We start from the raw sequence: 15,850 nt of genomic DNA, 5'->3' as shown, positions 1-15,850 counted from the left end.
AGAAGATGTGATCTTTTCAGACTTTGGTTCTGCTTGCTACCAAGACATGTTTTCTGGTTTGCGTTTTGCTCAGGGTTCTATGACAATTGACATGATACAAAACACACTAATTAAAATGTAAGTTTTTAGGGACAGGGATTATCTTTTTCTTATGCACTGTATAGTGCCCAGCATAATGGCGCCATAAACCCTGATTCAGGCCCCTAGGCCTTATCTCAATATAAAGAATAAATAACAACAGGAGCAAAATGAGGTGGGAACAGGACATTTGTCGAAAGCATTTTTATTTGGTTGGGATGTATAAATCAGTGTGACAACTCAGAGGTCTCCAAACCAGACATGTCAAAAGAATTATAAAGAGATATTGCTTAGAAAAATGCCTGTTTCTGTCTCTGTTTGTTTATATTTTCCAATGTGTTTTGACTAATGCTGGAGGTTTATCACAAATGTGATCCTTGAATTTCATTTTCACCTCTTTCAATCTAATAACAATGACTTTTGTTATTTTGTTGGGTGAGTTGGTTGATTTGATGGTAAATAATTCAAACAACTTATCTGAGCTGCAAAATTAATCCCTAGACTTCATGGCAGACTTTTCGAGAACAGAAACATTGCAACAACAACAAAAAATTGAGACTACCAAATTCTTAACCTCTTTATTGCCCAAGGAGTCATGAAACAATTTCTCTCCCAGAGTTTTAAGAAAGAATTGGGGAGATGAATTTGACTGATAATTATCAGCTCTTTTATTAGAATAGCTCACCATTATTCTAGCACATTCATTTTTCATACATTAAATATGGGAACCCAAAAAGTGTTTAAGTTACTTCTTAAAGTTAAATACTTCCTTCTGCCTCAGTATTTTATTCTCACTTCCCTCTTCATGACTCTCCCCTTTTCCTTTTTCCTAGGAATGAACATTCTCAAATAAAATGTTCAATCACATCCTTAATCATAATGTTTTAGTTCACAACATTGTTTTTGCTCCCCATCATAGACAATTTTGGGATCCAGGGGGCAGTTAGCAACAATCACCTAGGAGGTGAAAAATTACAGGGTGGTGTAAGGGTTACAAAGGATACATGTAGCTTATATTTAGGTATGAAATTTTGAATGTGTCAGAGAGCTCTTTGACCAAAGAATGACACTGTTCTAGCTCCAATGTTGTTATATAAGAATTTAGGAAAACTTTGCTAATAGCATAAGTATGAATTGCAGTGATACCAAGATATAGAAGTTGAATGTAAATGTTCCTGTCAGAACTGCTAGTCAACAACAGAACAGCTCCCGATGGCTCATTATTTGGAAGTACAGAAAGAATCACCTAAAATTTTGAATGAAGGTTAAGGAAAGAATAAACAAACCTCACTGGTCCAAAGACAGCTCAAGGCATTTGCTTATTCATACTCACAGTTAGATGATATAGACATTGACTTGATAGTCCTATAGAGATCAGGGTCCACACAAGAGGTCATGTAACTGACAAGTCTAACTGGGGAAGAAATAGAGGTAAAGAGAGCAGATTATCCAATACAACTATTGTGCTTAATGATTATTGATAGCAATCTCTGGTGGAAAAGATTCTGATTCTTTTTGTCAATTTCTAGCATCTAGCACCTCAGCTAATTAAAATGTCTTTTAAAATGGGCAAAGAATACATATGTCTGTCCAACTGGGCCGTTATCATCCTTGCCATTGGAGTTGTTTTATATAAGCATAATGCTACAATAGCAGACAACTCAAACGAGTAAAAGTACAACAGGGGACAAGGTAAAATTCAGTTCAAGATCTTGTGTACCTTGCAAACTATTTTGTGAGTCTGCAGAGTTCACATAAATAGTTTGAGTTTGCAAGCCACTGTGCCCTGTAATATAAACACATGATTTTGAATGGTTCTTTTAATCTTCTAAAAAGATTTCTGGTTGAAGGAAAGCTTGTACTTCACTACATATTATGGATTCAATAACCCCCAAAGCTATTTTGGCATAAGGGGTATCCCATAAAGAATATAGAGTGCTTACATGATCATGTGGTATGGCATATAAAGGTTTTACTGGCAGAAATTTGAAATGACCGCATTGCTCTCAAGAGCAAAGACATGCACAAGTAAGTTATGCAGGTCATCCTAAATAAGTGCCAATAAAAATGGATACCACACAGCGCTATTATGTTTTCTGCATACACCACTTATTTTACAGAAGTTCTATTTTGAAACGTGTTGGAAAGTTTAAAATAAGTGTTACAGGCTGTATTTGCCACATCCTTCTATATCCACAATACCATGAAATCAAATGTACAGACCTCAGAAGGACAATAACATAAGTAATGAATTTTAGAAAACCTCTAATATGATATGAAATAGCTTCTCCATACAAAATACTTACCCAGCTGTTAGGAATAACATCTTATGATCCATCAGGGCTACTAACAAGACTGCCATGAAAGTCAATGGAAAGATTCACATTGACTTTATTGGGCACTGAATCATATCATAGAATCATAGAATATTAGGGTTGGAAGGGACTTCAGAAGGTCAGCTAATCCAATCCCCTGCCAAAAGCAGGACCAACCCCAACTAAATCATCCCAGCCAGGGTTTTGTCAAGTTGGGCCTTAAAAACCTCTAAGAATAGAGATTCCACCACCTCCCTAGGAAACTCATTCCAGTGCTTCACCACCCTCCTAGTGAAAAACTTTTCCCTAATATCCAACCTAAACCTCCCCAACTGCAACTTAAGACTATTGCTCCTTCTTCTGGCACCTGCCACCACTGAGAACAGCCTAGCTCCATCGTCCCTGGAACCCCCTTTCAGGTAATTGAAGGCTGCTATCAAATCCCCCCTCACTCTTCTCTTCTGCAAACTAAACAAGCCTAGTTCCCTCAGCCTCTCCTCATAAGTCATGTGCCCCAACCCCCTAATAATTTTCATTGACCTCCGCTGGACTCTCTCCAATTTGTCCACATCCTTCCAGAAGTGGGGGGCCCAAAACTGGACACAATACTCCAAATGTGGCTTCACTAATGCTGAATAGAGGGGAATAATCACTTCCCTCGATCTGCTGGCAATGCTCCTACTAATGCAGCCCAATATGCTATTAGCCTTCTTGGCAACCAGGGCACACTGCTGACTCATATCCAGCTTCTTATCCACTGTAACCCCTAAGGCCTTTTCTGTAGAACTGCTGCCTCGCCAGTCGGTCCCCAGTCTGTAGCAATGCATGGATTCTTTTGTCCTAAGTGCAGGACTCTGCACTTGTCCTTTTTGATCCCCAACAGATTTCTTTTGGCCCAATCCTCCAATTTGTCTAGGTTATTCTGTATCCTATCCCTACTCTCCAGCATATCTACCACTCCCCCCAGCTTAGTGTAATTTGCAAACTTGCTGAGGGTGCAGTCCACTCCATCCTCCAGATCATTAATAAACGGTGAACAGAGGGGCGGCTAACAGAAGGAGAAGGAGGGAGTTTGCCTGGGAGCTGTCCCAGGTGAGTGCTAAATGAGTGCAGTTGTGTGGGGTGTGCTGTGCTAGAGGGGGGAGTACCTGAGAGATCAGGTGTGTGACTGGTGCAAGTACAGCTGACTGTGGGTGGGTGCTTGTGAGTGGTGCAGTTACAGGCACCATTTTGGGTGTTGGGGGTTTATGTGTTTGAGTGATTGATTGGATCCAGGTGGGGTTAATTGCGGGGGCGGGGCTTTGAGGGGTAAGTGCAGGGGCGGGGCAACTGCCCCAGTCTTATAAAAGGCAGCCAGCTGCGAACCAGCTGAGCGGCGAACAGAGGGGCGGCGAACAGAAGGAGAAGGAGGGAGTTTGCCTGGGAGCTGTCCCAGACGTTGCTGAGCAGGAAATTGAGCATCTGAGGAGGCTCTCAGAGCAGAGATATGGAGATGGAGCGATCCGTTGTTGTCACCTGCACTGGGTGTGCTATGTTTGTCTTCCTCCCACAGGATAGAGATGACTTCATCTGTACCAAGTGCAGGCTGGTTTCCTTATTGGAAGAGAAGGTTAAAGGACTAGAGACCCAAATGTCAACCCTGCGGTGCATTACAGAAAACAATGTCTTTCTCCATCAGGCACAGGCAGAGCGTAAGGAAGATTCAGAGAAGGCCGGGCAGGCGAAAAAGAAGAATGGGGAAGAAAATTGGCAGCATGTGACCTCCCGAAGAAAGAGAACCCATGTGCCCACCATGCAGATAGAAGTAAGGAATCGTTTTCATCCTCTCTGCACAAGTACTACGGCAGAGAATGATTTGGAGGACCCTTCAGAGGGAATGGATCATCAGGAGACCCGTTTGATCAGAAGGCAAGAGATGCATTCTCCTAGGGATGGGGGTTCCATGACCACCATTCCAAAGAGGAAGAGAAGGGTGATGGTGGTCGGGGACTCCCTCCTAAGGGGGAGTCATCCATCTGCCGTCCGGACCGGGAAACTAGAGAAGTGTGCTGCTTGCCTGGAGCTAAGATTAGGGATGTGACGGAGAGACTGCCAAAACTTATCAAGTCCTCAGACCGCTACCCCTTCCTGCTCCTCCATGTGGGCACCAATGACACTGCCAAGAATGATCTTGAGCAGATCACTGCGGACTATGTGGCTCTGGGAAAAGAGATTAAGGAGTTTGAAGCGCAAGTGGTGTTCTCATCCATCCTCCCTGTTCAGGGAAAAGGCCCAGGTAGGGACAGTCGCATTGGGGAAGTAAATGCGTGGTTACGCAGGTGGTGTCGAAGGGAGGGCTTTGGATTCTTCGATCATGGAATGCTGTTCCAGGAAGAAGGATTACTAGGAGGGGACGGGATTCATCTAACGAAGACAGGGAAGAGTATCTTCGCAGACAGGCTGGCTAACCTAGTGAGGAGGGCTTTAAACTAGTTTCGACGGGGGACGGGGACCTAAGCCCGAAGGTTAGTGGGGAAGAGGGACACCACAAGGAAGCAGAAGGAGGAGGGTGCAGCAGGGGAGGCCTCCCGATTCATACTGTGAAAGTAGGCCACTCGGCTACTTATCTCAAGTGCCTGTACACAAATGCAAGAAGCCTGGGAAACAAGCAGGAAGAACTGGAAGTCCTGGCACAGTCAAGAAACTACGACATGATTGGAATAACTGAGACTTGGTGGAATAACTCTCACGATTGGAGCGCTGTCATGGATGGGTATGAACTGTTCAGGAAGGACAGGCAGGGGCGAAAGGGGGGAGGAGTTGCACTGTATGTAAGAGAGCACTATGACTGCTCTGAGCTCCAGTATGAAACTGGAGATAAGTCAGTTGAGTGTCTTTGGGTTAAGCTTTGAAGCAAGAACAATAAAAGTGATGTCCTGGTGGGTGTCTGTTACAGACCACCAGACCAGGAGGACGAGGTGGATGAGGCTTTCTTTACTCAACTAGGGAAAGTTTCCAGTTCACAGGGCCTGATTCTCATGGGAGACTTCAATCACCCTGACATCTGCTGGAAGAGCAATACAGCAGAGCACAAACAATCCAGGAAGTTTTTGAAGAGTGTTGCAGACAATTTCCTGGTGCAAGTGCTGGAGCAACCAACTAGGGGCCGTGCTTTTCTTGACCTGCTGCTCACAAACAGGGAAGATTTGGTAGGGGAAGTACAAGTGGGTGGCAACCTAGGCAGCAGTGACCATGAGATGAGATGGAAAGGAAGAAAGGAGAGCAGCAGGATATGGACCATGGACTTCAGAAAAGCGGACTTTGACTCCCGCAGGGAACTGATGGGCAGGATTCCCTGGGAGGCTAATATGAGGGGAAAGGAACCCAAGAGAGCTGGCTGTATTTTAAAGAGACCTTATTGAGGGCACAAAAGCAAACCATCCCGATGTGCAGAAAGAATAGCAAATATGGTAGGCGTCCAGCTTGGCTTAACAAAGATGTCCTTGGCGAACTTAAACACAAAAAAGAAGCTTACAAGAAGTGGAAGCTTGGTCAGATGACTAGGGAGGATTATATAAACACTGCTCGAACATGCAGGAATGAAATCAGGAAGGCCAAAGCACAATTGGAGTTGCAGCTAGCAAGGGACGTGAAGGGGAACAAGAAGGGTTTCTACAGGCATGTTGCCAACAAGAGGAAGATTAGAGAAAGTGTGGGCCCCTTAGAGAATGAGGGAGGCGACCTAGTGATGGAGAATGTGGAGAAAGCTGAGGTACTCAATGCCTTTTTTGCCTCTGTCTTCACAGACAAGATCAGCTCTCAGACTGCTGCACTGGGTGGCACAGAATGGGAAGGAGGTGAACATCCCGCAGTGCTGAAGGAACGGGTCCAAGACTATTTAGAAGGATTGGACATTCACAAGTCCATGGGGCTGGATGCAATGCACCCGAGGGTGCTGAGGGAGTTGGCTGAGGTGATTTCAGAGCCATTGGCTATTATCTTTGAAAGCTCGTGGGAACAGGGGGAGGTCCCTGAGGACTGGAAAAAAGCAAATATAGTGTCCATCTTCAAAAAAGGGAGGAAAGAGGATCCAGGGAACTACAGACCGGTCAGCCTCACCTCAATCCCTGGAAAAATCATGGAGCAGGTCCTTAAGGAATCCATTTTAAGGCACTTGGAGGAGAGGAAGGTGATCAGGAACAGTCAACACGGATTCACTAAGGGAAAGTCATGCCTGACCAACCTGATTGCTTTCTATGATGAGGTGACTGGCTCTGTGGATGTAGGGAAGGCGGTGGATGTGATATACCTTGACTTTAGCAAAGCTTTTGATACTGTCTCACACAGTATTCTTATCAGCAAGTTAAAGAAGTATGGGTTGGATGAATGGACTATAAAATGGATAGAGAACTGGCTAGAGCATAGGGCTCAACGAGTAGTGATCAATGGCTCCATGTCTAGCTGGCAACCGGTCACAAGCGGAGTTCCCCAGGGGTCGGTCCTGGGGCCGGTTTTGTTCAACATCTTTATTAATGATCTGGAGGATGGGGTAGATTGCACCCTCAGCAAGTTTGCGGACGACACTGAGCTGGGGGGAGTGGTAGATACCCTGGAGGGTAGGGATAGGATACAGAGTGACCTAAACAAACTGGAGGATTGGGCCAAAAGAAATCTAATGAGGTTCAACAAGGACAAGTGCAGAGTCCTCCACTTAGGAAGGAAGAATCCCATGCACAGCTATAGACTGGGGACTGACGAGCTGGGCAGCAGCTCTGCAGAAAAGGACCTGGGGTTAACAGTGGATAAAAAGCTGGATATGAGTCAGCAGTCTGCCCTGGTTGTCAAGAAGGCTAATAGCATATTGGGCTGCATTAGGAGGGACATTGCCAGCAGGTCACGGGAACTGATTATTCCCCTCTATTCGGCATTGGTGAGACCGCATTTAGAATATTGTGTCCAGTTTTGGGCCCCCCACTACAAAAAGGATGTGGACAAGTTAGAGAGAGTGCAGCGGAGGGCAACCAAAATGATTAGGGGGCTGGAGCACAGGACTTATGAGGAGAGGCTGAGGGAACTGGGCTTGTTTAGTCTGCAAAAGAGAAGATTGAGGGGGGATTTGATAGCGGCCTTTAACTACCTGAAAGGGGGTTCCAGGGAGGATGGGGCTAGCCTGTTCTCGGTGGTGGCAGATGACAGAACAAGGAGCAACGGTCTCAAGTTGCAGGGGGAGGTCTAGGTTGGACATTAGGAAAATGTTTTTTACTAGGAGGGTGGTGAAGCACTGGAATGGGTTACCTAGGGAGTTGGTGGAATCTCCATCCTTAGAGGTTTTTAAGCTGAGGCTTGACAAAGTCCTGGTTGGGATGATATAGCTGAGGTTAGTCCTGCTTTGAGCAGGGGGTTGGACTAGATGACCTCCTGAGGTCCCTTCCAACTCTAATATTCTATGATTCTATGATTCTATGTTGAACAAAACCAGCCCCAGGACTGACCCATGTGGCACTCCACTTATTACCGGCTGCCAACTAGACATCAAGCTGTAGATCACCACCCCTTGAGCACGATGATCTAGCCACTTTCTATTCACCTTATAGTCCATTCATCCAACCCACACGTCTTTAACTTGCTTGCAAGAATACTGCAAGAGACTGTATAAAAAGCTTTGCTAAAGTCAAGATATATCACGTCCACCGCTTTCCCCACATCCACAGAGCTAGTCATCTGATCATAGAAGGCAATCAGGTTCGTCAGGCATGACTTGCCCTTGGTTTATCCATGCTGACTGTTTCTGATCACCTTCCTCTCTTCTAAGTGTCCTAATGACATAAAGCCCAAATTCCGAGCTTTTGTGATTAATGGGATATTGGACCTTTAAACTATTGTAAATACAGGACTATTACCCCTGATTAGAGTTTGGACCAATTTAGTTATTTATTTGTTTGTTTGTTTTAACCAGAGAGGGCAAGAGGGAAAAAGATAACAGACTTTAAGGATAGACTTTTTTCCTTTTAAAGGCAATTGTTTGACAGCTGCTCAGAGTTTTGGACTTCTTAGCAGTAGTCCTGGCCACATGGACACTCAATTTAAGGGTTCTGGAATTTGTCATCTAGATATCACTGTTACAACATGTGTAGTATAAATGTTGATATATTGCATATAATCCACCTAAACTTTTCACAGTACCACTCTGTGTTCTTTATTCCTTATATATTTTTGTGGTGAATGTGTATGTGTGTCTGCATCTCTGTCTCTGCATGTGTGTGTGTTGTATATATCACTCTGCCCACTCTCTGCTTCAATTTCCACCCTAACAAGCTCAAACTTTGGTCATTAGTCTATAGTGGCACTAATATCTGGCACTGGTAAAGTTTCTACAGTAGGTATTTTTTCAGGGTTGACCATTTTGAATTAATTTCTATTTTATGGCACTTGTTCAGCTAGCCTAACCTACATGCATTCTTTGTGATTTTTACTCTGATCATTTGTGACCACAAGCACAACTAAAAACAGGGCTCTGTTTTTTGGTCTGCCATTTCAGTTATGAACATTAAAGGCTTTTCAAATCACAACAATCACCTTCTCCAATTAGATACCTCACATGCAGCTGTAATGTAAACCTTATTCCCACTTTCCCATCAGTGAGGTAAATGCTGACCAAGGAGGAGTACCCTCCTGGTCAGTTATGGGGTAATTTGGTCTGCTTTCTGAATACATTCTGGCTCTCTTCTGCATTGAGATTGGCAATGCTACTGAGCAGTGTCTGATGCCAGTGGTTATACAAATCCTCTGGTGACTGTGTAAGCTACATTCCTCCAGAGAAACATCTGAGGCCATTATGCTCATTTTATTTGATTACAGGATGGACATTAAATTTAACTATATGCTCCAAGGAAAAAAAATGTTTGCTACCAAGGCTATAGTAGTACATAGAGAGACACACATTTGTGATTTAAAGCAAACAATCTTGAAGGTTTAGGGGGATTGTTGCCCCTTTTTTAAAATAAAGATTGTGTTGAGGTAAATGGATACAATATGGACATTAACTCCCAGATACCATGATACCTATAAGGTGGTATCAGAAATCCATATGTTGAATCACTTTCCTTTGAGAGTACAATTTGTCTGACCTGAAAAAAGATACACTTAGTCTTTTTGAAATGTTGAAGATTACTCATTGGGAAGGTGCTTTTATTTATTTTTATTTTTTTACTGGCTTGCATGAGCTTAATCAGCCACAGACTCCAAATATACACTGGCTGCACCTATTTTTGCATTTATAGATAGATGTTACCTTCATATCTGTAGCATTCTCTACAATTGCTATGAGCTGAATTGGCACCAGCAGCATCTAGTTGTGGTGCCCCAGGAACAATGCATGGACTAATTTCCCTACTTCATCCTTACTCTATGGAGGAAGTAACCTGGGCCAGTCCTTTTCCTGATGCAATTTACCTCCCCCTTCAAGTTGGCTTAGCAGTACTGGCTTATGACTAGGACCTTGGAGCCATGTTCCACCTGTTTTTACTCCTACCCACCCACACATGCATTTTCCTGTTCCCCCACCCCCACCTAGCAGTGTATAGTAAATAAGTTTCTTATCCTGCTCCATTGGATGTTTCCCACTGGGAGCCATTGACTTCAGCAGGGGCAGAATTTGGATCTCAGGTAACCAAAAGTTCAAAAAGTAGACACGTACCCTGGCATTCAACCATAAATGCCTCCTGCCATTCAACTGTGTAGGTATTGCACATTTAGAAGACATTGGCTAATATGTTAATACTAAAATGAGCAATGCTACTACTCCTATTTAAATATATGAACATTTGGACTCAAGAGATCTCCGGAATTCTGGCCAGCAGAAGGAGAAGAAGTAGTGCCTTCCTCCTCCTCCCCCTTCTTCAGCCTTCGTGCAGGGGGAGGATTTGGGCAGAACTCAGGGCACATAGTTCCCACCCCCACAGTCTGATTGACCCATTCAGGGGCCATGGGGGCATCCTATTGGCCTAATGGTATGCCTCACTTATATTGCTCCTTCTGGGGATGGGCAATCATTTGTGTCTGCATTCTTTATTCCACCCTCCCTTTGCTTGGGTTTGTTTTTCCTGTTTCTTACTGCTAGATTTCCCAAGCTGCCCTCGCTTTTAGCCAGCACCTTTTTAAGGGAGTAAGAAGGACTTTTCCCACTTTGCAAATTGGTGTGGGGTTTTGTCTTACTCGGAGCAGACAGGGTACGGTGGTGCCTAGGATTATTGAACATTGCTGTATGACAGGTTAGCACAGGTGAATGGTTGATACAGCTCAGTATAGATTAACTGAGGCTGCAAGGGGATCAGAGTTGCTGCTGCAGTCTGGGCATTGGCTGCACCCTGGCTGCGCATTACCGAGCAACAGGAGGGCTTCATTGCAGTGTTGTCAACCCCAGGTGATCAAAAATCATATCTCAGCTTCCAAAAACCCATGAGATTAGCTTTAAAATAATAAAAAATGTGAGGTTCTTTGTATTTGCCTTCTGGTTTTCAAGTCTCAAGATTAGCCTGAAATGTGAACGGAGTGTTTTTCCCTAACCATGAGGGCTAAAGTCTTTTCTTTTCTTTTCTTTTCTTTTCCTCTTCAGTAATGAAATATGACTTGACTTCATGAACTGGAGCTTTAAGAAAAACACTAAATATCGCAACTTGGACAAGAAGAGACCATAGAAATCCTCATTCTACTCACAAGAAAAGGGGCTTTCTTGATCCCCGGGTTGATTTCACACTAGAGATAGCCTCCTCTTAAGGACTCCTCTGCCTTAACAACTGTTAGTTTGGGAACCACGCTGGACTTAGCCTCCTGGGGAGGAGCCACCTGCTCCTTTCCCCCCTAGTTTACCTAAAGAAAGTTGCAGCCTTCACTTTAAACAAAACTCTGTGTGTGGTATCTTATTCACTGCAGCATCTGGGCCAGACTACAGGCTTCATAAAAGTGAGGCTTTTTCAAAAGACAGGTAAATCCCTTGGCAACCATAAGGATAATTGCTTGAATGTCATTGTTTATACAGAAGTCCATACAACACCTTGTAAGCATAGCTTTCTGGGTTCCCACTTACTGTTTACAGTTAGACTCCTGAAAATTTGGGGCCGTTGCTTAATTAGCCTGTTAGTTTACTGTCCTGGCAGCTTATCCTGTACCTATGCTCATTATGTTCCTACAAAGAAAGTGTTTTGTACCCTAAAGATAATTTGATAAATGTTGTGTCAGCAGTTAAAAAGGTTTCTATTATCAAAACTGGCAATCATTGAACAGACAAAGTCTCAGAATAATTGATACGGACGACAGTGTAAGCATTTAGTCTCCCAGTAGGTTAGCCACCTGTGCAAACAGCACTTCCAACTTCAATTTCAGTTGCTGGCTTCTGAACAGTCAATTATTTAGGGCTTTCCAGAGATTTCACTGATGGAAAAAAATCATCCAGACCTCTTTTTAAAAGGTAGCTTTATCAGCATAGTTCAATTTTGCAATTATAACCTTTGTCTTTTTTCTGCTCTGAATGACATCAGGTTTTCAACGAAACAGCGCTCTTTTAACTTTGTAGGATCAACACTGGTATCACTCCGAAATATTTCATGTATGATGCCATGTTCACCTTCATATCTTCAACCTTCTGACTTTTTCACAGCTCACAAAGTAACAAAATGGGCTCAGATTTCTGTTATTCTGAGGGGCGATTTCTCAGGTTACCAAGAGATCAAAGAGAATTCTGGGAAAGAGGGAGGGGCTACTACTATGATGTATGTTTTCAGCAGTGAACAGATACCAATGAAAATAACAATCTGCTATGAAATTGCCTTTTTCATAATTCAAATTCTCCTATTTACTTTCTCAAAATTCAAGAACAAGGAAATATTCAGTGGAACTCTAAAGTACCAAATTTAGAACTGAGAAAAGGAAATATTCTTTTACACAACTCAGAATAAACCTCCATTACTTAAAATGGATTAGACATTTACATGAATAATGAGGGCAACCACGGTAATTATATAGGTGAATAATTTTATTTTTTAGAGGGACTACCAACACTCATATTTTGGGACCTCTAACTGCTGGGGTTGAAGACACTTCTCATATGAGCCTACTATCCACTATGGACTTTCTCACACTTTCCTCTGAACCATCAGGTACAGATCATTTGGACAAAGCGGGTGTCATGGTAATGGTAAAGAATCACGTATAGAACCACTTTCTTCAAACACAGGACAAGAAACTTTATAGAAATTAGAAAAAATATTATCCCTAAAGCTGCCCTCCATTTTAGCCTACGTCTTCAGATTAACTGTCCAAGCTTGTTCACAATTCTGCCTTTGAACACAGATCACAGGAAATGATCTTCACTTGATTCAGCTGTCTTCCTGATTCCTTTGCTTCAATAGACACATTCCCAGTGTTCATTCATGCCCCCCCTTCAATGTTTTCTCAGGAGATGTCTCACTGTAATCACAAAATTGCCAGAACCAGATGTTTCAGAATCCAAGGTGATATTTTTTCTGACCAGTCTGAATTGTTATGTTACTCTTGTCATTTGACTCTTTGTCATTGTCAAATTTTGTTTAAGGGTTATTTGGGTCAACAGTAATATAATCCAGGGACTGGGGTTATCAGAAGGACTGGCAGCACAACCGTTATGCAAGAGCAGTTGTTGACTTGTGGTTGTCACTGCTAGACACTGCTAGACATATTAATAGGAGCTCTCTCCCTACCTCCCACCATCAGGACCTTACAGTACATTAGCCTTTTTTTTCCTTGTCACTCAACAAAAGAAGGAAAACAACCTTAAAAATGTGTTTGCCTGCAATCACAAAGAAAACAATATAAAATGCATGCAATGGGCCACAGTATGACAGGGCCTTTGTGGGAGCACTCTCCCACTTTGAACAGCCAACTGGCAAGTCTCTCCAAATTGCAGTCCTTGTATTCATCCATGTCAGTGCAGTGACTAGCCCTGTGGAGCCAGCCAGTCCTCCAAAAGGTAGCAGTCTGCACAGTGCCTGACACACTCCCTGCAGCTCAATCTCTCCCCAGGCTCTCCGTGGAGTGCTCCAATTCTGTACCATCAGCTGTTTCAAAACCAGTAGCTTAAATGACAAAATACGGCCCTAGCTGCAAACTGAGTGAAGTTTAGTCAATGTGGAAAAATATTTCAGACAGTTCTAGAAATTAAAAATGGAAACTTACCAGTAAGTCACCTAATACATCCTCCTACCTACAAATGGCTGCAGTCCACAGTACGTTAAAGTGCTTTGTTTAATACAGGTTTAAATGATTCAAGGAATAGAGCTTCCATTGTATCCCTTTGGGAACCATTCCACAGTTCAACAGAACATGCAGATTTTTTTTCCTGATTTTCAGCCTAAATTTTGTTCAGCTTTATCCCATTATTCCTAATAAAACCCATTTTGAATCTCCCTAAACAATCTCTTCTTCCTCAGTTTGTAAAAATGCCCTGCCTTTAAAAATGGCCTGCAAATACATATATATATGGATATCATATCTTCTCTCTTCAGATCTCATAAAGCCAAGGTCTTTAGCTGTTGTAAACTTTCTAGCCATTCCTTCTAACCCCATATCACTTTTGTTACATCTTTGAATTGCTTCCAATATAAGTGGCTCTTTGCAGTGACAATGTATGTAGTATTCTAGATGTATTTTCAGTTAGTGCCACATGGACAGGCTCCATAACTTCTCTGAAAAAAATGCCTTTATGTGTACATCCCAAAATTCATTTGATTCTTACAGACATAGCTCCTCCTTGAAAGTTCTGACCTCCATGTATTATCTACTCTAACACTCACAGAATTCTTCAGACCTATTGCTTGCCAAAGATTTCCCTCTCATTTAGGATCTGTGTTACAAATATTCCACCCCTAAAGACTGCTCTCTTAATATTTCCACAGAAACTACAATTCTATCTAGGCTGTCAAGCTTGCCTAGAGTGTTGTAAATCATGTAGCTACGATTCCACCTATAACGTATCTCACATCATGAGGGAGTAACACTACTTTCTACTGAGATGCATGTACAATTGTTTTTAATAAGCAAGAGCAGTGTTAGTTACAAAAACCGTTTTCTGCCTATAGAATAAACTGAGGCAAAACCTATCTAGCAGAAAGTAACCGTTTTCCAACTTTGCATTAATCCAAGGAGTGGCCTATGTTTATTGGTTTTGTTTGCTTCTCATGTCATTTTGTATGGGGCCCCAACAGCCAAAAACTACACAGAAGTATTCATTGAGCATGATATTAATGTCTGGCATCCATCCCACATCATCTGAACTTGTAATCATTAAAGAGATTTACAATGTCCAATCTGCCTTGTTTTGATTGGTCAAAATCAATCTTAATTCAAGACGCTGGTTGCTGCCAGATGTCAGTCATCCTCCAAAAGCATATCATTCGAGAATAAACATGGCATTAAGTAACTTGATCTAGTCAGACAAGAGCTCTGTTATATTAATGAGATGGAGCATGCACATGCTAGCTCATAAAATTCCAGCAAAGAGTACTTAGTTTCATTACAATTCTTTCCCTGTCCTATTTATCAACATTTCCCTCATAAAGCAGCAAATATTTATATGACTTCATATCTATCATTTCTATCATGTTGTTGTTCTTTGGGAGAATAAACTAGTGCTCCCCTCACCTTCACCCACTCCTTTTAGACCCATAGAAGTTTACTTAAGTGCCTTTTTATGTGTTGATATACATTGTAAACCAAACACAGCATGGCTAATTTTTAACTGCATTGTGAAAATTGTATATGTTTAGTTTTAGAGGTTCCATCTGTCAAATGACATTAATGTCCTGTCGCAAGTACAGCTTTAGAACAGCTTTCATCTTGCACTCTCACTGTCTTTTCAGTTGTGGACTGAGCAAGACAAGTTGATGTCAGAAGGACTCCTGGCCCCCTTCGTCTCTGATCCCATTGCACCCACTGGCCACACCCTCTTCATTCAAGTCCATGCTCAAAACTCATGGAGTTCACAAATGCAAACCCTTTTCACCAACACTTTCACCCACCCATTACCAAAACATTGGAAAAATGATGGTGTAAGAAAGAACATTTCTTTTTGTCTCCCGTGTGTTTTGTGTTGTCTGCCAAGCACATTGTCAGTAGATTGCAAGTATTAACATTGTTATTACAGCTTTTAGCATCCCTGCTTGGTCCCATGATGGATCAGTTTTTGATACCTGTTTTACCAATGGCAACTCTGTGAAATCCACATCAGTTGTTTGTATGTTTTTTGTGGGTATTCGAAAATAAAAGGAATAACAACATAGGCAGAGAAGTTAACAATGGGAAAAAAATTTCCTAGATATAATATACAATAGATTGTATTCTAGCCTAAGATATGAAATAGATATGGCTGGAATGTTTCATTTCATTTCTGTAGATAGCAGAACGTATAGGTTTTGTACTGGACCCAGTAAATGAGCCATTTTAAATAT

Source organism: Emydura macquarii, unplaced genomic scaffold (assembly GCF_026122565.2).
Source record: "Emydura macquarii macquarii isolate MOO-44397 ecotype Brisbane River unplaced genomic scaffold, CSIRO-AGI_Emac_v2 contig_3044, whole genome shotgun sequence".
In the NCBI taxonomy this organism is placed as follows: Eukaryota; Metazoa; Chordata; order Testudines; family Chelidae; genus Emydura; species Emydura macquarii.
This window is presented reverse-complemented; position numbering follows the sequence as displayed.